Source organism: Erpetoichthys calabaricus, chromosome 2, assembly GCF_900747795.2.
Source record: "Erpetoichthys calabaricus chromosome 2, fErpCal1.3, whole genome shotgun sequence".
Classification (NCBI taxonomy): domain Eukaryota; kingdom Metazoa; phylum Chordata; class Cladistia; order Polypteriformes; family Polypteridae; genus Erpetoichthys; species Erpetoichthys calabaricus.
In genome coordinates, this window is record NC_041395.2 from 180,655,482 (window position 1) to 180,682,085 (window position 26,604).

Below are 26,604 nucleotides of genomic sequence, written 5' to 3' on the forward strand. Positions count from 1 at the left end.
TTCTGGCCTTACTGATATCTGCCTTCTCAAATATGCATGGTCTTCTACTAAATTTGGTGATTTTATTCCAATCAAGTATGCAGTGTATGCAGTCACTTACTAAGAAATGCAGTATTTGTAGTTACCGTCTAGGGTCAGTGATACTGACCTGCATGGTTATCTGGTGGTCTTGCTGATATTTCCCTGATCACACATGTAATGTGCATAGAGTTCTAATGGTCTCAGAGATATCATCTTGCTCAGGCATACAGTGTTCACGGTTACCTCCTAGCCTCACTGATATTGGTCTGCTTGGTGATCAAGAATGCAGAGTCAGTTAATGTTCTCAGTAGTGTCATCCTGCTTAGATATATCATGTATCATCACTTACTGGCTTCTGTTCTTGTATACAGTGTGCACAACTTTTTATTGGTTTCAAGACTGAAAACCTGCTCAGGTTTGCCTAGCTTTCCACAGGATTATTGAATCCTTGTGTATGGTCACTTACTGATAACTGTCGCGATACACTGTTTAGTGTTGAAGTGTGCTTGATTTTCTTTTTTTTTTTTTTAATTTTTATTGATTTTATTGAAATCACACAACATCCCATACAAACAGATAAATTTTACAAGAAAAGGGTTGAAAACAAATCAACCCCGACCCCTGAGAAAGAGAGCATGGGCAGCAGAATAAAACTTAAACCTAGTAAAAATAAGCAAACAGATAAATTAATAAGTGAATATAGATAAATGGAGAAGAAAATGAAAAAAAGAGAATAGGGAGAGAATCTGCTTCCTCAGTGCTTTAAAAGCTTATTCTAAAATGTTATTGATTAGATCCTGCCAGGTTTGGAAAAATTTCTGCAAAGATCCTCTAAGTGAGAATTTGATTTTTTCCAATTTCAAATAATATATAACATCAGTTACCCATTGACTTAAAAAGGGAGAGTTAGGATTCTTCCAGTTGAGCAGGATAAGTCTACGTGCCAATAGTGTAGTAAAGGCAATCACAGTTTGTTTGTCCTTCTTCAATTTAAGCCCATCTGGGAGTACACCAAACACAGCTGTTAGTGGATTAGGAGGGATTGTGACACCAAGGTTGTCTGAAAGGCATTTAAAGATTTTGGTCCAGAATGATGTTAATTTGGAGCAGGTCCAGAACATGTGGCCTAGTGAGGTTGGAACTTGATTGCAGTGTTTGCAGGTTGGACCTTGCCCTGGAAACATTTTGGACAATTTTAAGTGAGACAGATGTGCTCGATATATAATTTTTAGTTGAATAATTGTATGCTTTGCACATATGGAGCTCGAGTGAATTCTCTGCATTGCTACCTTCCACTCCTTTTCTGATATGTTGAGGGAGAGATCCTTTTCCCATTGTCCTCTTGGATCTTTGAAAGGGAGGGACTGTAAAATGGTTTTATACAGTATATTGCAAAGATGCTGTCTAAGTCCTTGAAACTGATGAATATATTTTCCAGCATAGAGGGAGGTGGGAGATGAGGAAAACTGGGCAGGTTCTGTTTAACAAAGTTTCTAATTTGAAGATAGTGAAAGAAATGTGTTGCTGGAAAGTTAAATTTAGAATGTAATTGTTCATAGGATGCAAAGATGTTGTCTATGTACAGATCTCTAAGTGATTTAATCCCAAATGTTTTCCAGACATTAAAAACTCTTTTTGTGATGGTTGAATAAGGTGGTTCTCGTGCAGTGGTGCCACCGATAAAAGATTCTCTATCTTAAAATGCTTCCTACATTGGTTCCATATTCTGAGTGAGTGAAGCTCTATTAGGTTATTAGTATATTGGCAATAATTTGCATTTATTGGGGCGCAAAGCAAGGAATATAAAGATGAACTGCAGGATTCTATTTCTATTGCAGACCAAGCCTGCATATGTTCATCTATTTGTGTCAATGTCCAGGTTTTAATATGTTGTATGTTTGCTGCCCAGTAGTAAAATTGAAAGTTAGGTAGAGCCATGCCACCTTCTGCCTTTGGCCTTTGTAGGGTTGCTCTTTGTAGAGTTGTGGATACGTGGATGTTTTGAATTCCAAATAAATGTGGTTATGGTTGAATCTAATTTCTTAAAGAACAATTTATTGATGTATATTGGAATATTTTGAAATAAAAAGAGAAGCTTAGGGAGGATATTCATCTTAACAATGTTAATTCTTCCAGCTTAAGTGAGATGAAGGGTCAACCATCTATACAAGTCTTGCTTGATTTTTTCCATACAGACAGCGAAATTTTGTTGATAAAGAGCTTTATGTTTAATTGTGATGTTTACCCCTAGATATTTGAACTGATTTGCGATAATAAAAGGGAAGGTGTTCAATCTAATATTGTGTGCTTGAGAATTCACTGGAAAAAGCACACTTTTAGTCAAATTAATTCTGAGATCAGAAATCTTTTGAAATTCTGCTAGTGCTGTTAGGACTGTAGGCACAGTATTTTGTGGGTCTGATATACTGTATACAGTACCATATCATCTGCATATAGAGAAATTTTCTGTTCAAGTCCTTCTCTGATAATCCCCTTTATCTCATAAGCATTTCAAAAGTTAACTGCCAGTGGCTCAATGGCGATTGCAAAAAGCAGTGGTGACAAGGGGCATTCTTGTCTGGTACCACGTTCTAGTTTAAAGTAGTCTGAATTAATGTTGTTAATACAAACTGAAGCTTCTAGATTGGTATACAGTAGTTTAATCCATGCACAAATGTTCGGGCCAAACCCAAATTTCTCCAATGTAGTGAAAAGGTAGTTCCATTCAATCAATGGATTCAAATGCTTATCCTGCATCCAAGGATAATAAAATCTCTGGGATGTTTGACTTTGTGGGTGAGTATATTACTTTAAACAGGCGTCAAAGATTGGACGCTAAATGTCAGCCTTTAATAAATCCAGTTTGATCTTGTGATATTACTGAAGGCAGCACTTTCTCCATCCTTCTAACTAGGACTTTGGGAAGTATTTTAACATTATTATTCAGAAGTGAAATTGATCTGTATGATGCACATTGTAATACGTCCTTATTTTGTTTAGGAAAGACGGTGATTAATACTTGACGGAAAGTTTGAGGTAGAATTTTATTGTCTCTAGCTTCTGTGAATGTTACTAATAGGAGGGGAGCTAGCTGAGTGGAGAACGTCTTATAAAATTTGGCAGGGTAGCCATCGGGGCCTGCTGCTTTCCCACTCTGAAGTGACTTTATAGCATCTGTAATTCTGGTAGCGCCAGAGGTTTATCCAATTCCTCTGCACTAAGAGTATCTATTTGTGGTATCTCTAATGCATCCAGAAATGCAATAGATTGTGTCTTGTCTTCTTTAAACTCAGTAGAATATAAGGATTTATAGTAGTCTCTAAATGTGTGCATTATATTTTTATGGTCAATGATTATGTCTCTGTTTGCGTTGGTAATTGCTGAGATTGCATTGTGAACTTCTTGCTTGTGGATTTGTTGAGCTAAAAGCTTATTAGCTTTCTCTCCATGTTCATAGTAATGATGTCTTGATTTAAAAATGAGTTGTTCAGTTTCTTTAGTTGTTAAGAGGTTGAGCTCTGAATGCAGAGCCTACCTTTTCCTATGAAGAGCCTCACTTGGACACCTGGCATGTTCTTCATCTATTCTAGTAATTTCGTTGGTTAGCTTTGATACCAGCTTGCTTTCCAGTTTATTTCTGTGGGAAAGATATGAGATAATCTGTCCTCTTAAGAAGGCTTTCAGGGTTTCCCAGAGTATCCCTGCAGAGACCTCTGAGGATATATTTGTCTCTAGAAAATAACTGATTTGTTTTGATATAAATTCTGTAAAGTTCTCGTCTGCTAATAAAAGTGGGTTAAGACGCCATCTGCGAGATGAGTATGTGGGACATAATGATTTTATCTCCAGGATCAGAGGGGCATGGTCGGAAATAACAATAGCGTAATACTTGCAGGATTTAATCGTAGGCAAGAAATGTTTATCTACAAATAAATAATCAATTCTTGAGTAGCAATGATGCACTGGTGAGTAGAAGGAATATGTTCTTGAATTTGGGTTTTGAAATCTCCAGGGGTCTGATAAGTTGTGGTCAGTTACAAACTGTGTAATTGTCTTTGCAGTGTTAGATGTCATTGCCCCTGTGGCAGGAGACCTATCTAGGTCTGAATTTAAAACACAATTAAAATCCCCAGCTATTATAATTTTATGAGTGTTCACATTGGGAATGGATGCAAATACATTTTGGATGAATTCCCTATTGTCCACATTGGGTGCATAAACGTTTATCAATATCACTTTACAACTAAATAAATTACCCATAACAATGATGTATCTCCCTTCAGGATCAGATACAACATCTGATACTACAAATGAGACTGTTCTATGAATTGAACTTTCAAATACATGTAAAAGCACCAGTTATGAAGATGAAATGGAATGCAACCTCTGTAGGTCACCTAGTATATATTAAAAGTATCAATGCTCCCAGTAAGCTGTGGGTTGATGCAGACATAAGTCTCATTAATTTGGATCTGGAAACAGAGAATAATCTGAAAAACGAAAAAAAGAAATTAGCCAACTTGTGAGCAAACAGAGAATATTTTGAATAATCTCCATCTTCCAGGATAGAATTAGCCATCATCAGGGCAAAGATGAGCTATTAAGAAGTCCAGTAAGAAGAGCAAAGCTCTAGACACACTGTGAATGTCCTGTTTTGAAGAAAGAAAAAGAATGGCCTACTAGCATAGCTGCGGAGAAGCTCTGTGGAGATAAAAATCTCTAGAGAAACACTTTCATTCCTGCTTCCTATGCCCCTGAGCTGCTGATAAACTCTTGATGCACGCAGAACAATAATTGTGACATATCACCTTCATAACGGCAGGCTGAGGACCTGTCATCTGGGCAGGGGCTGGGAGATTAGCGATCCCGTTTTCCATGGTGAGAGATATTAAGGCAGAAAAATGGCTTTGCTGTCATGCCCTGATCGAGTTAAGAAGGCTTTTGAGCTGCTTTAAGCTGATGCAGCCAGCTATCGGGAACACTTGAAGTCTGCACCCACTCAGAACAAGCATATCTCCGCTACTTACTCACCGGTCTCTGTTGTTAGTAAAAATAATCATCCAGCATCTTGAAGAACATCATGTTCAGCATTAAGTCCATGAAAAAAGAAAAAAAATTATCAGTCTTTTGTTTTCTGAGTTTGGCATCATCCGGATCAGAAATAGCATTTTTTTAACTCTAGAACTATCATTGCAAAAATGGTTACTTATTTACTCAGGGATACAGTTTCTATACCACACAACCCTGTACACTTGCTTAAAAAAATGTCTTAGTTATTGCAAAAATCACTTAGCATGGAAAAACTCCAGCTTCATTCCATAAAGAAGTGGATTACAACTAGAGGCATGAGCACTGCAACAATCAGTGTAGGATGCAGAATATAACAATTGAAGGGACTGTGTGGAGTGGAAAAAAAGCATTTTTACATTGAATACTTTTTACTTTGTGGTCCTCTTAGGCAGTGTTGTACAGTAACAAAGTAGAAATACTTCATCACCAAACTTTTTTCTATTTGAAGAAAATAACATTAAATACTGTGCAAGTTTGAGAGGGTAGAAAAAGATGACTATTATGTACAGGTGCAACAGATAAAATATTCTTTGCTTTGAAGTGTTTCCTGCATTGGTTCAATATTCTGAGTGATGATGGACAATTGGTTTATTGGTATATTGATAATTTTTATTGACTGGGACACAAATCAGGGCATATAAAGAGGTACAGTAGGATTTTATTTCCTTGTGTATATTCATCAATTTTTGTCAATGTCCAGGTTTTTATAGCTTGTATATTTACTATCCAATAATAAACGATAGGGAGTAATTAAGTTAGGGAGTGCCATGCCACCTACCTCTTTAGGTGTTTTAGAGTCACCTTTGAATGTGCAGATGTCTGAAATTCCAAATAAATTAAGTTATAATTCAGTTTAATTTCACAAAGAATGATTTGTTAATGTATATGGGGATGCTCTTAAATTAGAAAAAGAAGCTTGGGAAGGATATTTATCTTGACAGTATTGATTCTTCCTGCTAATGTGAGGTGGAGGGTAGACCATCTGTTCACATTTTGTTAGATTTTTTCAATTCTAATAGCAAAAATTTTGTTGAAAAAGATCTTTATATATTCAGGTATTTAAACTGAACTGATAAAATAAATGGGTAGATGTCCAGTCTAGTATTGTGCACTAGGGAGTTCACTGGAAAAAGTACACTTTTATTCAAATTAAGATATCTTTAGAAATTCTGCAGATGCAGTAAGGACTACTGGTAAGGAAGTTTGTGGTTCTGATATATGCAGTACCATATCATCTGTGTATAGTGATATTTTCTTTTCAAGTCCTTTTCTGATAATCCCCTTTATCTCTGATGCATTTTAAAGGTGAATGGCCAATGGCTCAATGGCAGTTACAAAAAGCAATTGTAGTAGGGGGCACCCTTGTCAAGTACCACATTATAGTTTGAAGTAGTTTGAGATAATGTTGTTAATACAGACAGTGGCTTCTGGACTGGTTTAAAGTAGTTTTATCCATGTACATATATTTGGGCCATTCAACCATGTCAAATGTTTTTTCTGTGTCAAAAGACAATAAGATCTCTGGTGCATTAGATGTAATGGGTGAGTACATTACATTAAACAAACAGACGATTAGAAGCTAAGTGTCTACCTTTAAATCTGGGTTGTTTTAGTGATATTTCAGAAGGAAGCATTTTCTCAATCCTTCTAGCTAGAACCTTGGAGATTATTTTAACATCATTATTATGAAGTGAAATGGGACTGATGTCTCTGGCTTCTATAAATAGTGTAGCTAACTTTTTTGAAAATTTGTTATAAAATTCCACTGGGTAGCCATCAGGTTCTGCTGCTTTCCTACTTTGGAGTGAGTTTATAGTATCCAGTAATTCTGAGAGTGTTAGAGGTTTGTCCAGTATCTCTGCACTAAGAGCATCTAGCAGTGGTATTTGCAATGCATCAAAAACTAATCAAATTATGTCTTATCTTCTTTAAACTGAGTAGAACATAAGGACTTATAGTACTCTCTGAATGTGTGGGTTATATTTTTATCGTCAATGATTTTATCTCATTAAGTTTTGGTAATTTCTGCAATTGTGTTGCGAACTTTCTGCTTCTGAATTTGTTGAGCTAAGATTTCAGTAGCCTCCTCTTCGTATTCATAGTGATGATGTCACAATTTAAAAATGAGCTGTTCCATTACTTTTGTTATCAAGAGGTTAAATTCTGAGTGTAGAACATTTCTAATGTGCCTCATTTGGAGTTTTGATTTATTCTGGTAATTTTGTAAATTAACTCTGGTGTCTTCTTGGTTTCCAATTTATTTTTATGGAAAAGATACAGCATGAAATAATCTGTGGTCTTAAAAAGCCTTCAGAGTTTCCCAAAGTATTCCTGCAGAAACCTCGGAGGATGTATTTGTCTCTAAAAAATAATCAATTTGTTTGGAGGCAAATTCTGTAAAGTAATCTGCTAATTACATGGGGTTAAGATGCCATCTATGAAATGAGTGTGTAGGGCAGTGGAAAACCAATTTTTATCAATAAAGAAATAATCAAGTCTTGAGTAACTATGATGTATTGGTATGAAAAAGGAATATGCTGTTGAGTGTGGATTTAAGAATTTCCATGGGTCTGATAAGTTATGATCCATTACAAACTGCATGATTATTTTTGCAGTATCAGATTGTTATTGCCACTATAGTTGAAGACCTATCCAGGGGCCTCATGTATAAACGGTGCATACACACAAAAATGTTGGGTACGCCCATTTCCACACTCACATCGCGATGTATAAAAATTAAACTTGGCATAAAGCCACACAGATTCCCATGCCAGCTTTAACCTGTGCGTACGCAAGTTTTTGCCTTGGTTTTGCAAACTGGCAGCACCCAGCATCAAAGCAGTGCTACTGTTCCTGTGTGGTTTCCCCTTATTTTTTAGATGCACATCCCTAAAGCGGTGTGGGGCACAGCCCGGACACAGACAGGTAGACATGTTGATTTCACCACACACAGCGGCTTTATCAAATACACTGAAATTAACCACATATTTACTAGTTTAGGGCACCTGATTGTAATCAGCTTTTAACAATATAATGGTGCACGGAATTGCCAAACTATTCCAAATACTATAGCTGCTTTAGCATTGTTAATCTCGAGGCACCACTCAAAATATTTTAACCCACTGGATCTGAGTGTGGAATCACAGCTGTACAGCAGCTGATTGGAAAAAGAGGATTATCGGGATACAGCATCTAGCATCTATTTGAACTTCCTCCATACGCCAAACACTTCAGTGCCTTTCCTTTCGGGACCAGGTGGTTCAGAAGTAGTTTCATTGAGCTCTAAATGCACTCAATCAGTTCATCATGTGCTCCCGGTAAAACTGTTTGTACTTATAAGTACAATCACCTCACTGTATACTTGTTGTAATATTGCACAACCTGAGCCACTTTTGCTTACATATTGTATATTTTTCATTTTTTAAAATCCTATTATTATTATTATTATTAGTTGTTGTTGTTGTTATTTTATCATTTTATAGGAAAAAAAGTTTATGAAGGATTTGTATGTTGAATCTCATTGTACCACACAATAACAATAAAGGAATTCAATTTAATTCAATAGAAGAGGGCGCATAATTACAGATGATGACGACTGGCTTCTAAGTCGATTTAGATTTCCAAGCTGTATTTTCTTGGAACTCTTGATATCATTTTTTAAGATAAGATGCAGTAAAGTATGTATATTACATTATACAGATACATTTGTAACTTTATTGCGATAGCAATGAGCTGGTGCCCTGTTCAGGGATTGTTCCTACCTCACTTGCTGGGATTGGCGTGACCCTGGATGGATAGATAGATGAAATAATTAAACATGTACAACGAAGATATTTCAATGTTCCTTAACAGTTTTGAAGAATCAGCGTTCTAAGCTTACAGATGGCTTGACATTTATTAAAGAGCTGATTGCATGGTGATTGGTCACTGGAAGAAAGAAAAGTAATGACAAGAATTGGAGGTTAGTACGTTTGAAAGTGACAAAAAATTATTTAATCAAGGGTCGTGCACAGCATAGCAAGTATCTGCGTCACTGTGCACTCATGTTTAACACATGCTTTAATTCCTATCGTCCTGAATATTATATCAAGTATACATCTTAGTATTTAAATTGTTCAGAGAGCTGTAATATCATGAATGTAATGTATTCTGTGTCCTGTTGGCATAAGAGAAAGCCTGTTTAAGAAGCACGTAGTGATTCACACAGAGTATATAGAAGAGTACATAGAATAGGAAGCATTTAATGTGATATTTTAGTTACGATGAGATTTGAGAAACTAGTAAATTAAATGATTTTAAGATGAAATTTACGATGTTCTCTTTTAATGACAAAATAAAGTATGAGATTGAAGTGGATATTTGGGCCTTTTTTTAACTGTGTCCCTATTGTTTTTCTTTTCTCTGTACCCTAATACGCTTTTGCATGACACTCAGACAGTGGGCAATGACTCGACTTTTTATGGCGACTTTGATATCTGACCACATCTTTTTTATTTTGGCCACTGTGCGACTTTTTGAACTTGAACTTTCGATCAACTTCTTTTTGTTGTTTATACAACTGCTTAAACCAACAAATAGTAAGTTTTTCGTTGCCTCCACTTGGTATTTGATGAAATTCTTCTATTTTCCCTGTGCTTTTGCCATTGTCTTTTCACAGAACACTAACCTTAAGGGGCTATTTATGTTGATTTGCTTATTAAAATATGCAAAATTCTGGGAGGAGTCGAGGTGAGGCGGCAGGCGCGTGCACGAGCATTACTTTTCACACTGACCGGGATTTATGTGCGTGGAAGTTGCCGTACGGATGGTTTTGTGCATCTGAATTTTTTTGTGCGTACACACATTTCCACTTTTGTCCGTACACCATGTTTTAGTGTGAATTCTATGCATGGGGTTATGCATGAGGCCCCAGGCCATCATAATTTTATGCATGCTGATATTGGGAATAGATGCAAATACATTTTGGATGAAAGCTTTATCATGCAGTTTAGGTGTTTAGATATTTATCAAAATTACTTTAGATTTAAATCAATTACCCATTACCATGACATGTCACACTTCAGGGTCAGATACTACATATGATGCTACAAATAATATTGTTTTACATATTAAGATTCTCACACCTCTAGTTTTCTTGGTATAGCTGGTGTGAAAATTTTGACAATTCAATCTCTTTGCAGTCGAAACTGGTCCTTACTTATTATGTTAGTCCTGTTAGGTGAGACCTGAGACATTGCAGCTTATACAGTTCACTGTTTGGTTAGACAGACACAGCTTCTGAACATTTGAAGACATCTTTTAATCATAAGTAAAAGTAATGTGTTATTTCATAAAACAGCTATAACCTTGATTTCATATTATTGCCAAGTATTATGGTTAAGGAGCCTATTATTATGTTGGCACATATAGTTGTTGGAGCGAAAAAGATAAATAAGTAACTTGCCAAAGCCCTCCTCCATTACTCATTACCATATTTTTAGTATGTTTTTTAGACTATTTTACTTTACTTGAGTGTAAAATGTACTACTTTCACTTTTACTTCACTACATTTTCATATTTAAATAGCTACTTGCACTTCCATTTTGCTACTTACATTTGTTACTGCAATATTACACTAGGAAACAAATAGGTTACATAGATGCATACAATGCTTTACAGAGGCAATTATGTAAATGCAGACTTCCCACATTTTAGGAACAACCTTTTAAGAAAATTCAATGAAATGTGTGCTGCTTGTGCTGCTGAAATGAGCTCCTATATTCACATGCTTAACAGCATTCACCTTATCACATGTGTTGCTCATGGCTTCCCACAATATCCTGAGAATCATAGGTTCAAAACAGATTATGAAACATTAGGATATGCCCAAGTAAAATCAAAAGGTTATCAATTTGAATGTGAAACTAGAAGTGATAAAGTCTAATTAAAGTGCTTTATTAAACATTATTTAATTAAGGGTAATGTCTTATTAGGATTTATTTTCATGACTAATGTTTTTGGAATAAAAATTAGGCCACTTTTGGGATACAGAATGCTTAAAAATTTTCTATTTAAATGAATTAGGTTATGAAGCTTGACTTTATGAAGTGGTTTTCAGGAATGGATTAGCTCCTTGTACACATCTTTCCTATTAGCACACTCGCTGAATTACAATCATTAAGATGTCTGTTAATATGAATTGGAGTTTTCTCCAAGGTGTAATGGTTGAGGAAGCAGGCGAAAATCGTACCTGGTCTGCCCAGTAGAGACTCACAATAAGGCACCTGCTGGATTCAGTTTGAGCAGGCCTGAAAAACAGTGAGATGGCAAAAAACTGTAAATATCTCAAAATCAGGCCAAAAGTCCTGCAAGGAGAAGGATGACTGTTAACCATCAGCTTGTAAAAACAGGGCAGGCGAAGAACGTTTATAAATAAACGAATTTATTTTCAGAAAATAGAAAATACAAAGAAATACCCAAAAGAGCAAAGTAAGTAATAAAGGAGTTGCCTTCAATCCAAAACAAACAGAGTCCCAATGTACTGTCCAGTAATGAGAATCCTGGAAAAAAGGAAAGAAATCTGAAAAATAAATCTAGATAGTGTGGCGTATGGCCGGGGCCCTTGCCTGGCCAAGATGCCTCTTTTGTATATGGTCCCAGGGAACAGGCATGGACTGAACAGTACCTCACTTGGAATGCTAGATGGCAGCCCCCCTGGGTGGCTGTGGTGCCTTGGATTCCCTCAGGGCTCCATTGGAGATGGAGTTCTCTATGACCCTGTTGGGAACTATGGGTGCCACCAAAAGGCACTGCAGTGGTCCCTGAGCCCATGTGGGCAGTTCGTCCGCCACACCTGGACGTGCAGCCCATAGACATAGAATTACTAGATGCCGCATGACCAGCAGCATCGTATGTCAATGTCGCTGCCATATTGTGAGTAGCACTGCTGTGGAGTGAAGTAATGGATAAAGATGCCTCACACATGTGCTGCTTGGGATTGTACAAACCTCTGTACTCTCCAAACCAGATCCCGGGGGATTACATTTCATAGGTAAGGCTGAACAATTGTTTTGGTTATATTCGGCCATTAGAAAATCCCGTTTTATAATCTTAACTTTAGCTTCGCCAGGCTAAGCTAGCAAAGCTATGCATTTATGTGCTCAATTGAGCCTCTAAACAACGTTTTGGCTAAACGTATTTAGTCACTAACTATGTAGATTGTTGTTAGCTGTTAACATTTCTCAAACTTTGAAGGTTTCCCAAAGAAATACACCTCAGGAAGCAGTGGGAGTTAGCCCTTAGACGGGATTTCGAGAAAGCTGTCCTGAGACGTGTGCTGTGCTAGTTTGGTAACAGATGCTGTACCGGCATCACATGATCAAAGCTACCACTTGCTCACATTAAAAAACAAAGGAGGTTTGATGATTCCTTCTGAGGGTACAGTCAAGGTGGTCAAAGTAGCTGAGAGTGTTATCCAACAGTCTACATTAGGGCAAGCTGTCAGTGTATCTTTGATCAATCAGTTTGTTTGGGCTGAGATTGGTTCAGATGATGTTTTTTTTCTCAAGGAGCACATTGAAAAAACACAGTTTGAAATTGACAACCATCATTTTATGCTCATGTCTTTAGTTGTGTCTGTCTTCCACAAACTAAGGCTGCAGCATATTGCCAGACTGAATACTCTCAAATTACAGAGTGGCAACACACGGAAAAAGCTATGTAAGACAGTTGTTTCATGCATTTTAGATCCTATCCTGTATATATTTAAGTAACCACATTGTGTGTGTGTGCGCGTGTGTGTGTGAGAGAGAGAGAGATTGAGAGAGGAATGAGTGAAATGTTTTCAGAAATTATTAAGCCGATTTGTATACAATAAAATTGTTTATTTTTGTCATTGAGTGTATCATTTCACTGTTAAAAGAAAGACCAGACTGCCATTTGCAGTTTTACTATTTTGACTTTCAGACATTGGTCAAGTTTTCGCCTCAATAATTAATAATAATAATAATAATGCATTTTATTTACCAGGCGCCTTTTTTAGCACTCAAGGTCACCTTACAATAAAATTAAACAACATTAGTAAAATTAAAACAAGAGAATGATAAATCAAAAAGCAATAATTAGCAAACAAACAAAGATAACAGGTAGTAACAGTGCAAAATTCACAATTGGTATGCCAGTTTGAATAGATAAGTTTTGAGGACAGTTTTAAAATGTGATATTGAGTCAAGCTGACTAATATGAGGGGGAAGAGAATTCCAGAGTTGAGGAGCACTATGAGACATACTCCCATAGAACAGAGTTTGATGTGTGGTACAGAAAGCAGAGCTGCAGATGAGGATCTGAGTGAGCGAGAGGGAGTGTAAATCTGTAGGAGATCAGTGAGGTAGGGGGGAGCTTTAAATGTTAAGAGCAGTACTGTATTTTGTATTGTTTTCTGTAGTGAACAGGAAGCCAGTGAAGTTGAGAGAGAATAGGTGTAATATGTTCAGTGGATTTAGAACAGCAGGTTATTATCCTGGCAGCAGAACTTTGTATAAATTGTAAGCGATGGATAAGTTTTTGTGGGATGCTAGACAGAATACATTACAGTAGTCTATACGTGAGGTGACTAGGGCACTAACCAATACTTCAGTACTGTGTTGTGTAAGAACAGGACGAAGTCTAGAAATGTTTCGGAGATGGAAGAAGGAAGTCCGAGAAATGTTACTTATATGGGAGGAATTATTTAATAATAATAATAATTATTATTATTATTTAATAATTGCCATTATTAGTGTATAAATGGATATAAATAATTGCATTTAAACGATTCGCCAAAATCTGTTGTATCTAAATAATACTGTTTTAAATGTTATTGTTTTTTCTTCAGAAAACCCTGTTTCTATGTCTACCTGTATTAGTTTAAATGGCACTTTTCCCACTCGCAATATGGCGGACGCACTGACGTATCGTGTCTACTCTGCAATACAGTGAATGCGGCGTCTATCTATATATGTCTATGGTTCAGCCGGAAATAGGTCATCAAACACCTGAAGCACTTCCGGGTGGGTTATAAAAGGAGCCAGCAACCACCACTCTGGGAACCAGAGTCGGGAGGAGGGAGACAAAGCTTGCTGGAGAGGAGTGGAGGAAAAAGAGAAGAAGTATTGTGGTGATTGTGATATTGTGCTTGTGGGACTGTGTTGTGCCTGTGGGAACGGGGAAGAAGAAAATAAAATAAAACATTTATTTGTTTTATAAGTGTGCCTCCTATGTCTGTCTGTGTTGGGTTGAGCGCTCGTATAGCACCTTTTGTCACAATAGAAACAGTGATATTTGCAAAACACCAATAAATGACAAATGGTTACCACTTCTGAGCCTTCTCAATCAGTTTAAATTATCTGAGGGAGAGCTCAGAAGTTGTGATGTCAGGGTGGCCCTACTTCTTTGGGCTCCACCGACAAAGAACAAATAAATTAAAAGATACATTACATAACTAACCAATAATGAACAAAACCAAAAAAAAGTTACATTCAAATATGTAAAATAATAATACAAAGACAACTAAAACAACAATAAAACTATCTAAGCATATGGTAATACATAACATCTGCTCACACTGAATGTCACTGCTTCAAGATGCAGTTTCTTGGCTCATACTTTAGTGATTGTAATATAATTCATATGCAAAAAGAACATTTAGCCTTATTATTTTAGGTTTTTTAAAAACATTTTTTGACTATGTTTATAAAAGAGGTGGAGTTCCTACATATAAACTTTAAACTCTCTATTTGATTAGTTTTCCCATGGGAAGGTTTTAGTTTTACTGAAGTCAGTTTCCAGAAAGGTAACTTATGTCCTTCCCTATTTAGCAAACACCAAAACTGAAGAGCTAATGTTTCCAAATCAATATTGTCTCTGTAATTTACTCTTCCTCGTATAGTAATTCTCTGCATTCTAGAGTAAAAATTCCAATGTTATGTTGCTAGGCCTCATAAATACAGATAGGCCTGAAACTTCAAAAAAGGCCTAAGGCCTAAATATTTTAAAGGGGAAAATAGGAACTGCTTAACCCCTGCCAAAAAAACAACATTTTCATTTTAAATATAATTTATGTAATAATTGAAATATCCCCAAAAATTCAAATTATTTCTATAAAAAAAACGCACATTTATTTTGAGATCTACAACACAAAAGATACATTCTGAAATAGTAAGTTAAAACTAATACTACTAATAAACTGCTATTAAGTTACTACTGCTAGTAATCAGAGCTACTGATTAATTGTGTATGTGATTAACATGTTAAAAATTTGTATGATTACATTTTTAATGCAGCCCCATAATGTGTTAATTTGATCCTGTCAATGTGGCTGTGCTTCACACTTAATGAAGTAGCACCAAATGAATCCAAGTCTATTAAGAGCAGTAATGGGTCACTGGTTCTTGATCGTTTCCCATGTTATTTCCCGATAATATACAGAATCATCCCATATTGGAACATAAAATGCTGTGTACCACATTGAATCAAAAAGGGACACAATTTGACCGGTGTTTTTGCACACATTGCTAAATATATACTCTAGCTCTTCAAAGTGCAGAGAATAACATCAGAACAATTAAAACTAAATCAGTTATTTAAGTGGAGTGAATGAGTTTCATTTTAGAGTCCTGCTAATGTTGCAGACAGACAAGCGCTGTGCTCTGAGTGAGACTGCACATCAGCGTCACCCTTGCCATTATGCTGCTTCCACACAATGACTGTAAAAAAAAGAGAATAAAAAATAACAGTCACGTCACACAGTTTATCTGAATGTTCAAAACAAGACACTACACTCAATGTAAACATTACTATGGTGTTGCCTGCTAATCCAAGTCTGCCTGTAAAAGGGGTTGTTAAGGTATAGGTCTGAGTGGGAGACAGAATATCAGTAGGTCAGCTATGTCCCTGTTGACAAATGCTGTTGAGCTTTTTCGGTCGCCCATGGGGGGATATCTGACCTGCAACAGCACGGTGCAAGTCCTACTCACGTCCAAGGAGATAAAGAGCAGATGACAAAGAATGGAATCACTCAGTTCCTTATACCTCACTCAGACTTCTCCCAGCACAGACATGGTGTGTTGTTTAATTTATTGTATGTAACCTAGTGTAGCCAACATTATTGCCTACCCATATTGCACAGGAAACAATAAAAACAAGGCAATAATCAGTGGAAATTGATCATGATTATATTTCCATCCATTTGGGCCGAATGTTAAGAGATTTAGACTCAGTCAGTTATAACACATTCTAGGACATTATACCATTTAAGGCATCTAAATAAATAGCCCTATTTATCCGTTGCTAGTTTAAAAGCCTAATCTATACACGTTTTTAATCTAATTATTGACTCCACCTCTCCAGGTAACAGTGGTGGAGTTGAATCGTGTGTATCATGCAGTTAAGCACAACCTGAGCTATAACAGTGCTGATTGTACAGAACTACTGATTGTGGTTTTCCCAAATATTATAGCAACCCCCGGTGAATGGAATACATGTTACTTTTACACAAAACTGTTCAATACACTAACTGAAATAATTTCTTATCATAGGCAAGTTACAGTATTTGAGTTATTTCTGCTTTATGGAAAAACATTAATATGCTTGAAGCCAATACGATAAATTGCAATTAATATGCAGTTAATTTTGAATAAAATTTTAATCATGTGTGTAATTGTTTTTAATTTTTTTAATCGAGCAGCAGCCCTACTAATAAGCTACTACTAATACTACTAATAAGTAATGGGAGATTAATAATAACCAAATAATAACCAAAACCAATCTGCAAAATTAAGTCAGAAACCAAGAATAAAAGCAAGAGTCAAAAATCCAGAAAAGAGCAAAACAAAATGGTCATAAAAAAACAGCAAATTTACAAAAAGGGGAAAGCACAAAAAGAAGTTTTGCCATTTGAATGCATATGAATTTGAATGGTAGTGACCTTAAACTAAAGGAAAAAGTTGATACCACAGATAAAGTTCTACTGTTGGAAATGGAAAGACTAACCAGAAATGAAAGTTGAAAAACAAAGCAAAAGGTGTAATACCAGATTTCCCACCTGAAAGCACACTAACACAATGGTTTTGCTTTGACAAATCCATTAAGTTGGAAGACCAGCAAATACACAGTGATGATCATTTAGAGAATCACATTGATGCATGTTACCTGCTGTGCACTCCTGGTCAAAACCATAGTAACTGCAAGCAAAATATTTTATTTAATTATGGTACCCAGCTACCTTGGCATTGCGATAAAACACAAAACATTTCTATTATTTTAAATAACATTCAAATAATTTTCCAAGTGTCAAAAATGAACTTTCCACGTCATAAAAAAAAGAAAAAAAAAGCTCAAAGAAATCAAGAAGAATATAGACATAACACAGCCCTCCTCCTTGTTATAAGAGTTTTAATTTTCTGTTTTATTGTGCACATTTGAGACCTTTTTGTTCCATTTTATGTGAATATAGGTTTTAAGAGAATACAGAATTAATTTCTATGGTTACTAACATTCTAGAAGATTATTCTAGAATATAACTAGGGGGCTCTGCCCACTGTTCGCTTTGCTCGCCAACCCCCGGGTTTGGTTAACCGGAAATACAATTTAAAGAGATTGTTTTTTCATGGGAATTGTTACATATGCATTATGTTCACTTTTACTTTAAAACTTCAGTAAAAACAATATTTGAGAGTTGGTCTCGTCCGTTATAGGAGATGGATGTCTGAAGCAGAGCTCCACTAGCAGCGGCTTTATTTTCCCATGTATTTCATATTGTTTAGAGGTATCCTGTATTTAACCCAACCCAAGGAACTTCCACAAAATGAGTAACAAGAAGAGAAGTCAGAAAGAACCAGAATAGAAACTTAAAGCTGCATCAAATTCTGGAATGACATCCGGCCCGAGTGCGAGGTATGGCCTCTCGGAGACTGACCTGGAACAGGCAGACGAATGCGCAGATTTCCTAGGACCCCGCTCCATTGTATCATCTCCAGTCGAGAGTGAAAATGGGAGCGAAGGTGCAAGTGATACAGGTCAAGATGGATCGCCGATTTCTGAGGATCATTCGAGACTAGAAAAGGCCCTGCAGAACGTGCTCTCATCTACTCATTGCGAGCCTGCAGCATCTGCTGTAACAGGAGCTACAATCCCACTCGCGGAGCATGACAGCTGAAGTGAACTGTCTGAACTGAGAGAGATGATGAAAGAGATGATCTCTACACTGGCCACTGCCACGGCTACGGCCATAAGTGAGCTTAAGAAGGAGCTTAAGAAGGATAACAAAGACCGGGAAATGCGTCTATTTAAACGTTTTGACACGACCTTTAAAGGCATCTTGGAGAAATTAGAGGAACACATTGAAGAAAATAGATCCAAACTGAAAAAACTTGCCGATCAGATGAATGACGTTACAGATCAGCTGGAGGATGTTAAGCAGGCATTCACGGCTCGAGTTGAAACAGCGGAACAATTAGCATCTAACGCCGATGAAAAAGTTACAGCTGCGAATTCCGAATGCAAAAATCTCGGAGACAGACTTGCGGCCTGGAAGATGGGTGCAGAAGAAATAATATAATAACTGAAGGTATAGCTGAGAAACGAGAAAGCTCAAACCCAGTGAAATTTGCAGTAGAATTACTCTCTAAAATAATTGGAGATGACTTTAAATTTGATACCGAGATAGCAGCAGCTTATCGCATACTCAGATCAAGTACCTTTAAACCCAGATCTTTTATTGTCCGCTTCAAGCGATTATGATGTAAGCTTAATGTGATGGCACTTCTCAGACACAAGCAAGAGATTATATTTGAAAATAATCTTATTCGTATTTTCCCCGACTTCTCACCGTTAACAGCTGCAAAACGCGCAGCCTACTTTAACATTAAAAAGCTGCTACAGAAAGCCGATATCAAATACAGCCTCTTGTATCCCGCCAAACTGAAAGTGAAAGTTCAAGACCAATATTATGTATTTTCAAGCAAGGAGGAAGCTGAAAAGGAATTAAAGAAGCTGAACTCAAAATCTTGACAACTAAAGAAACTGAACAACTTATTTATAAGTCAAGACATCATTACTATGAACACGGAGAAAAAGCTAATAAGCTTTTAGCTCAACAAATTCACAAACAAGAAGTTTGCAATGCAATCCCAGTAATCACCAACATGAATGGAGAAGAAATCATTCACCATAAAAATATAATGCACACATTTAGAGATTATTATAAATCCTTATATTCTACTGAGTTCAAAGAAGACAACACACAATCTAATGCATTTCTGGATACATTACAGACACCACAAATAGATGCTTTAAGTGCTGAGGAACTGGATAAACCTCTAACGCTAACAGAATTACTAGATGCTATAAAGTCACTTCAAAGCGGGAAATCAGCAGGCCCTGATGGTTACCCGTAGAATTTTATAAGAAATTCTTCGCTCAGCTAGCTCCCCTCTTATTGACAACATTTACAGAAGCTAGAGACAATCAAATTCTACCTCAAACTTTTCGTCAAGCATTAATCACAGTCTTTCCTAAACAAAATAAGGACTTGTTACAATGTGCATCATACAGACCAATTTCACTCCTGAATAATGATGTTAAGATACTCTCAAAAATTATAGCTAGAAGCATGGAGAAAGTGCTGTCCTCAGTAATATCACAGGATCAAACTGGATTTATTAAAGGCTGACACTTATCTTCAAATCTCCGACTCCTGTTTAATGTAATATATTTACCAGCAAAGTCAAACACCCCAGAGATATTACTATCATTAGATGCAGAAAAAGCATTTGATATGATTGACTGTAACTACCTTTCCACTGCATTGGAGAAATTTGGGTTGGCCCGAATATTTGTGCATGGAATCAAACTTCTGTATACCAATCCAGAAGCTTCAGTTTGTATTAACAACATTTATTCAGACTACTTTAAGCTAGAATGTGGCACCAGACAAGGATGCCCCTTGTCACCACTGCTGTTTGCAATTGCAATTGAACCACTGGTGGTTCACTGTCTAAATTCTTATCAGATAAAGGGGATTATCAGAGAAGGACTGGAACAGAAAATTTCTCTATATGCAGATGATATGGTTTTATATATATCAGACCCAGAAAACACTGTGCCTGCAGTTTTAACAGCACTCACAGAATTTCTAAAGATATCTGGTCTCAGAATTAATCTGAATAAAAGTATTCTCTTTCCAGTAAATTCACAAGCATATAATATTAGGATTGGACACCCTACCTTTTACCATAGCAGATCAGTTTAAATACCTTGGGATAAATATCACAAGTAAACATAAAGCTCTTTATCAACAAAATTTTTCTGTCTGTATGGAAAAAATTAAGCAAGACTTGCATAGATGGTCAATCCTTCATCTCACTCTAGCCGGAAGAATTAACGTTGTTAAGATGAATATCCTTCCTAAACTTCTTTTTTTATTTCAAAATATTCCAATATATATCAATAAATTGTTTTTAAGAAATTAGATTCAACTATAACCTCATTTATTTGGAACTCAAAACACTCACGTATCCGAAGAGCGACCCTACAAAGACCTCAGGCAGAAGGTGGCATGGCTTTACCTAATTTCCAGTTTTATTACTGGGCAGCAAACATACAACCCATAAAAACCTGGACACAAAAAAATGAACATACACAGGCTTGGCCCACAATAGAATTAAAATTCTGTAGTACTTCTTTATACTCTCTGCTCTGGCGCTCCAATAAATGCAAGTTATCGCAAATATACTAATAACCCAATTGTGCTTTACTCACTCAGAATATGGAACCAACTTAGAAAGCATTTTAAGATGGAAAATCTTTTATCTGTGGCACCTCTGCAAGAGAACCACCTCTTTCAACCCTCGCAAACATATCCAGTTTTTAATACCTGGAAAAGATTTGGGATTAAATTGCTCAGAGATCTTTATATAGACAATATCTTTGCATCCTTTGAACAATTATGTTCCAAATTCAACCTCCCAGCTACACATTTCCTTCACTATCTTCAAATTAGAAACTTTGTTAAACACAAACTGTCCTCCACCATGCTGGAAAAAATACTGCTCAATTTCGAGGAATTAGACACCATTTCCGCATTATATAAAATCTTATTAGAATCCCTTCCTTTCAAAGATCCAAGAGGACATTGGGAAAAAGATCTCTTAATCAATATATCAGAAAAGGAGTGGAAGGTAGCATTGTAGAGAATTCACTCGAGCTCCATATGCGCAAAGCATAGAATTATTCAACTAAAAATTATATATTGAGCTCATCTGTCTTGCTTAAAACTGTCCAAAATGCTTCCAGAGCAAGATTCAACCTGCGAACACTGCAACCAAGCTTCTGCCTCACTGGGTCACATGTTTTGGGCCTGCACCAAATTAACATCATTTTGGACACAAAATTTTTAAGTGCCTTTCAGACAGCCTTGGTGTCACAATCCCTCCTAACCCATTAACAGCTGTGTTCAGTGTTCTTCCAGACGGACTTGAAGTGGAGAAGGACATGCAAACGGTGACTACACTTTTGGCACGCAGACTTATTTTGTTAAATTGGAAGAATCCTAACTCTCCTCTGATAAGTCAGTGGGAAACCGATGTTTTATATTATTTGAAATTGGAAAAAATCAAATTCTCAGTTAGAGGATATGTACAGAATTTTTTCAAAACCTGGCAGGATCTAATCAATAATATTTTAGAATAAGAAGAAATAATTATTTCCGCATTTCTTTCCCTTCTCCATTTTTTATTTACCTATATATATATTTTCCTTTCTTTTGTTTATTTTTGCCCTATTAAAAAGCCCATCTCCTTTGGCCATGCTATCCTTCTCAAGGGTGGGGTTTGATTTGTCTTCAATTATTTTTTGTATAAATTAATCTATTTGTATGGAATGATTACAATAAAATTAATAAATAAAATTTAAAAAAAAAACAATATTTGGAATTAACTTTTCTTCAAGATCGCATTGAATTTTGATTCCTTGTTTGGTCTTACATCGTGATAATGCAATGTATAACTGCCCGTGAGTGAATATCTTTTCTTTCTCTCGTATAAATAAACCGACTTGATCGAAAGAGCTGTTTGTTCATTCGACTTTTCTGATAATGGTCCTTTGAACGCTTCCCATAATTGTAAAGTATCAACTTCACCCGTCAAAATTAAGTACACAAAGAAGTGTCTTAATTTGTCAGGCATCATTACAGAAGTAGCAGCAGACATCATTTCAAACATATAGTCGTCGGATTTACAAAACCCAGTTGCTTGTGCCATTTCTTGAAAGGTACCGTACGTAGTTCCATCTATATTTAGAACATCTTTATACAACGTTGCTCCTTTTGATTCACGTAACAATTTTAAATGAAACCATTCAATATCATTTGGTGATACAATTTTTAATCGAACAACACTTTTGCAATTAATTTTTCTTGGATGCCACACTTTTTTGTTTCTGCCTTGTATAATGTTGAGGAATTTGCTCATACGTATATGCTTTTGTATTTATGTCTGTTTTATTAAGTTCAAAATAAGCCAATAATTTTGTTTTTCTATTTTTCGCTCCCTCTAAAGCTTCTTTCTCTTCGCCCTTTTTAAACTGAATCATATTCTGACCTGGTAAATGAATCGGTAATAATTCAACCGAATGACTTTTCAGTGGTTTGGAAAATGGATGGATGGATGGACTATGACCGTGCATTGTCAATTCCATTAAATGCCACCCACTTTCCATTGCACTGACATGATTTGACCGAACACAGTTTTGAGTTCTTTAATAAAAATAAGACTTTCTGATAAAACAATCTATTTATGAAAGTGGGAATATCCAGAGCCGATTTAGCCGGTGGCATTGTTCTCAAGAATCTGCAGATTCTTTCTGGCTATTGTGGAGTGCACGTGATTGTAATAAATAAATCTGGCCGACTGATAGTTAGGGATATTGCCATTGCATCATGATATAACTGTTGCAATGCTTTTGGACTACCCTGATATGATGATGGTAATATTACCTATTTTGAATTTGTCTGAACTATTGATATTTTATATCAATGAGACCTTGCATATGTTCCATTCTAAGTTTTGCTTGATTCAATTTAATAAAGAAGAGACGATTAGCTTCGACTTTTATTTACACATTAATAGTGTAATGTTGCACTAGACGTTGAGATGACAGAAGTGGGTTACATACATTGGAATGTATCGCTAATTTTGACCCAAAAAATTGTGTGGGTGATATTTGTTTTTCAGAATTCCTTTGTTTCATATTGTACAACCATCCTGTTTCACCATCTCAGAAAAGCAAAGGAAAGAGTAAAGGATCGGAATGTGACGCTTTATTTGACTGATTTGACAAATCGTGCTTTGCTTTTGGATATTGTCGTACATGGCTGGGAGTCAGACCCGGCCGGGACGCCTGGAAAGAACGGAGTTGTGGCATATTTGTCCTCCGAGCCACGAGGGGGCAACCGCCCTGGAGTAGAAGAGGCCCACAGAAGGAGAGCAGGGAGGCTCAAGACCATTGGGGCCTCTGGTCACCGCCAGGGGGCTCCCCGAGCCTCATGGAGCCCGGAACTTATTTACTTCCGCCGCACATATGGAGGACGATCCTTCCAGGGTCACCCGGAGTGCTTCCGGGTGCTCTCCTGATGCTTCCGCCACACCAGGACGTGACGTCAGGTAGAGCAGCTGAAGCTCATGGTGAGGATAAGAGGGGCCACCTCCCTCCAATCAACGAGCTGGAGTCGGGAGCAGGAGCAGGACGAAGCTCCTGGAGAGAGAGTGCAGGTGGCCCAGGGACAAGGAGAGACAAGGCCCAGGAGAAGTGAGACTGGGGTTAGAGGCACTGTGTGAGTTGTGCGGGACTGACTTGTGTTGTTGTGGAGAAGAAAATAAAGAGTGTATTTGGATAAAGATGTGGTCTCCGACTGGTGGTGTCCGGGAAAATATCACAATATACACGAATATCTGCTCTGTCTTTGATATCTCCGTCTTTCGAAATTATTATCGCTAACAATTCGTCACATGTTGGTTTATTATAAATGTGACTGTGATCTTTCGGATTCATATAGAAATCCATATATATATATATATCGCTTCTCGGCCTTTTGGCTAAGATCAAGTGTAGTATCTGTTCTTATCAGTTTAATATCTGATACGTCCCCTATCTGGGGACCATATATTAAATTGATTTTTGGAACAGGGAGATGGAATAGGGGCTTGCTCCGTAGAAAAAAAAAAAAAAAAAAAAGAAATCCAAGAAAATTTGTTTGTCCGTGTTTTGCAGATAAATTTCGTTTAAAGTGCGATACTTTTGGACGTATGGATTTGTATCCATTATTGGCTGTATAATTTGTATTATGTCTGATCGTTCTCTCTTTCGATTCTATGTTGCATCGCTTCTCCTTGATCATAAATGTACACCTGACCAAATTGTGGTTTCTTCGAAATCAAACTTGTTGTAGCTTCAATTGTTGCGGGACCACATCAGAGGCGTGACCACGGGGGGGCTGGGGTGGGCACTGCCCCCGCAGAGACAATCTGTGCCCCCCCTGCGAAATGCTCTGTCTGTCCAGTGAAAACTCTGGAGAAGAATAACATTTGATTTTCAAAACTGAGTTGCTTTCCAATCGGCCCGTTTGAATTTGAGGCGTATCCCTCAGTGTCTCCTCCACTAGACAGACTCCATGCTGCTCACAGTTCACTTCGCCGCACATTTTGCAGCACGTTTTGAACCTGTTGACCGCATTCTTTAATTAAAACAGCGTATACATTCCATTCTTCTTATTTTCTGGTTGGTAACACCAAAGGCTATGCATAGGTGGCTTATTAAAAAGCAGACATCTTCAACCTCTGTTCCTCCGCAAGCTGCTGGCTCCACAGTTGAGCCCAGCACTGCTGCTACCAACCTGGAGCACAGTGCACCCATGTCGGGAACTGAAACTCCAAAACATGTAGATAAGCCTACGCAACCCTCCAGCTCTGCGCCTGTGTCGGGTACTCCAAACCTCTGCCTTCAACAAAATATACAGTCCGGTCTGCCTGACTTAAATATGGATAGCCCATCCCATTTTAATTTACTATCCCAAGCGCGCATTCGGAAAGACACTCAGATGTTTTAGTGCAAGCTGGTATCAGTCTCGACCATGGCATGAATATTCTGTTGTCCGTGATGGCAGCTTTTGCTTTGCCTGCCACAAATTTAGTGTTTCCAATTCGGACCACAAGGACATATTCACCAAACACGGCTACACTAATTGGAAAAAAGCTGTAGAAAAAGACGGTGGTGGTTTCCACAAAAACGCGTCTAGTATCCCGCACGTCAGAGCCATGTTTGCATCACAGTACTCATCTTTGGTGGTGTCTTCAGCTGCATGCGAAAGCTCTTTCTCTACTTTGAACTGCATTCTCACTCCACTCCGCCGAACAATGCTGCATTCAAGGAAGAGAAATTTAGTCATTCTGGTACATGAGAAAAACATCACAGAAAATTAATGAATAGATGCATATTTTATTATACCTACTTAACTTTTATTGACATTTATCTAACTTTATATTTATTTTTCTAGTGTCAGAATGTAGTGTAAGTTAATTTGTTTTGGTTTCAATAGATGTATTGTTCATATTTTCGATTCTTGTTTTCTTTTTTTCACATCTTTGTGCCCCCCTTTTTGTTACTTTGCGGCCCCCTAGGGAGGCCCGCCCCACAGATTGAGAACCACTGAATTAGACGATCTACAAGTCTCCAACTTAAACTTTAAAGCCTTACAATAACTATATACTTCTGACATATCACCTATGTCCATATATTCAATCTCTTTTTGCTGTTCCGTTATTTTACCAAGGAATATTTTTTGTTTGTAAGCACTAATGCGATCTTTACTCTCATTTTTTTGACACTTTCGAATTTTACTATTTACATAAGCTTTAACTTGCTCTGTATGTGTATCACACCAACCTTTTTCCTTCGCTTAGTCATTACTTACTTTCCTTATTTTCAAAATTTGCACATAGATTTATTATTGTTCTTTTTTGCCTTTTTTTGGGCATTCTTTTCTCTCTAATGCTTTAGTGTCTATTTTCGACGCGCTGCTCTTTCTTCTTTGCTTAGTCTTGGATGTGTCATCTTTAACTTAGACATTTTTTTAGAGCTGCTCTTTCTTCTTTGCTTAGTCGTTTGGAAGTTCTATCTAACAACTGAGAGGTTAGATGACCATGATCTTGTTTGAAAATGGTTGTAAGAATGGCGTGCCAACAACTGAGAGGTTAGATGACCACGATCATGTTGGAAAATGTTTGTAAGTAGGGCGTGACTTGCCAAGGTCAACGTCTCACAGGACTTACTTCCAAAGGATGTCAGTATGACGTGACTGGACTGTGTCGCGGGACGTGAAAGTGTCTCTCTGAAGTGTCTTTCTGTCCCTGTGTCTCTCTTCAAAAGATCACGTCTCTTCACCAAAAAGTCTCATCTCGTCCCAAGTTTTTTTTTTATAATAGATTATTCTGAGCCTTTTTTGTG

The 26,604-nt window shown here is 37.0% G+C and overlaps 1 non-coding gene across 1 annotated transcript; it reads left to right on the forward strand.

Annotated features, from left to right (window-relative positions):
• Positions 1-24,177: 24,177 nt before the first annotated feature.
• On the forward strand, positions 24,178-24,375 carry LOC114647448 (U2 spliceosomal RNA). Its single transcript, XR_003715511.2, has one exon. It is a non-coding gene; the product is annotated as a U2 spliceosomal RNA (small nuclear RNA).
• Positions 24,376-26,604: the final 2,229 nt, after the last annotated feature.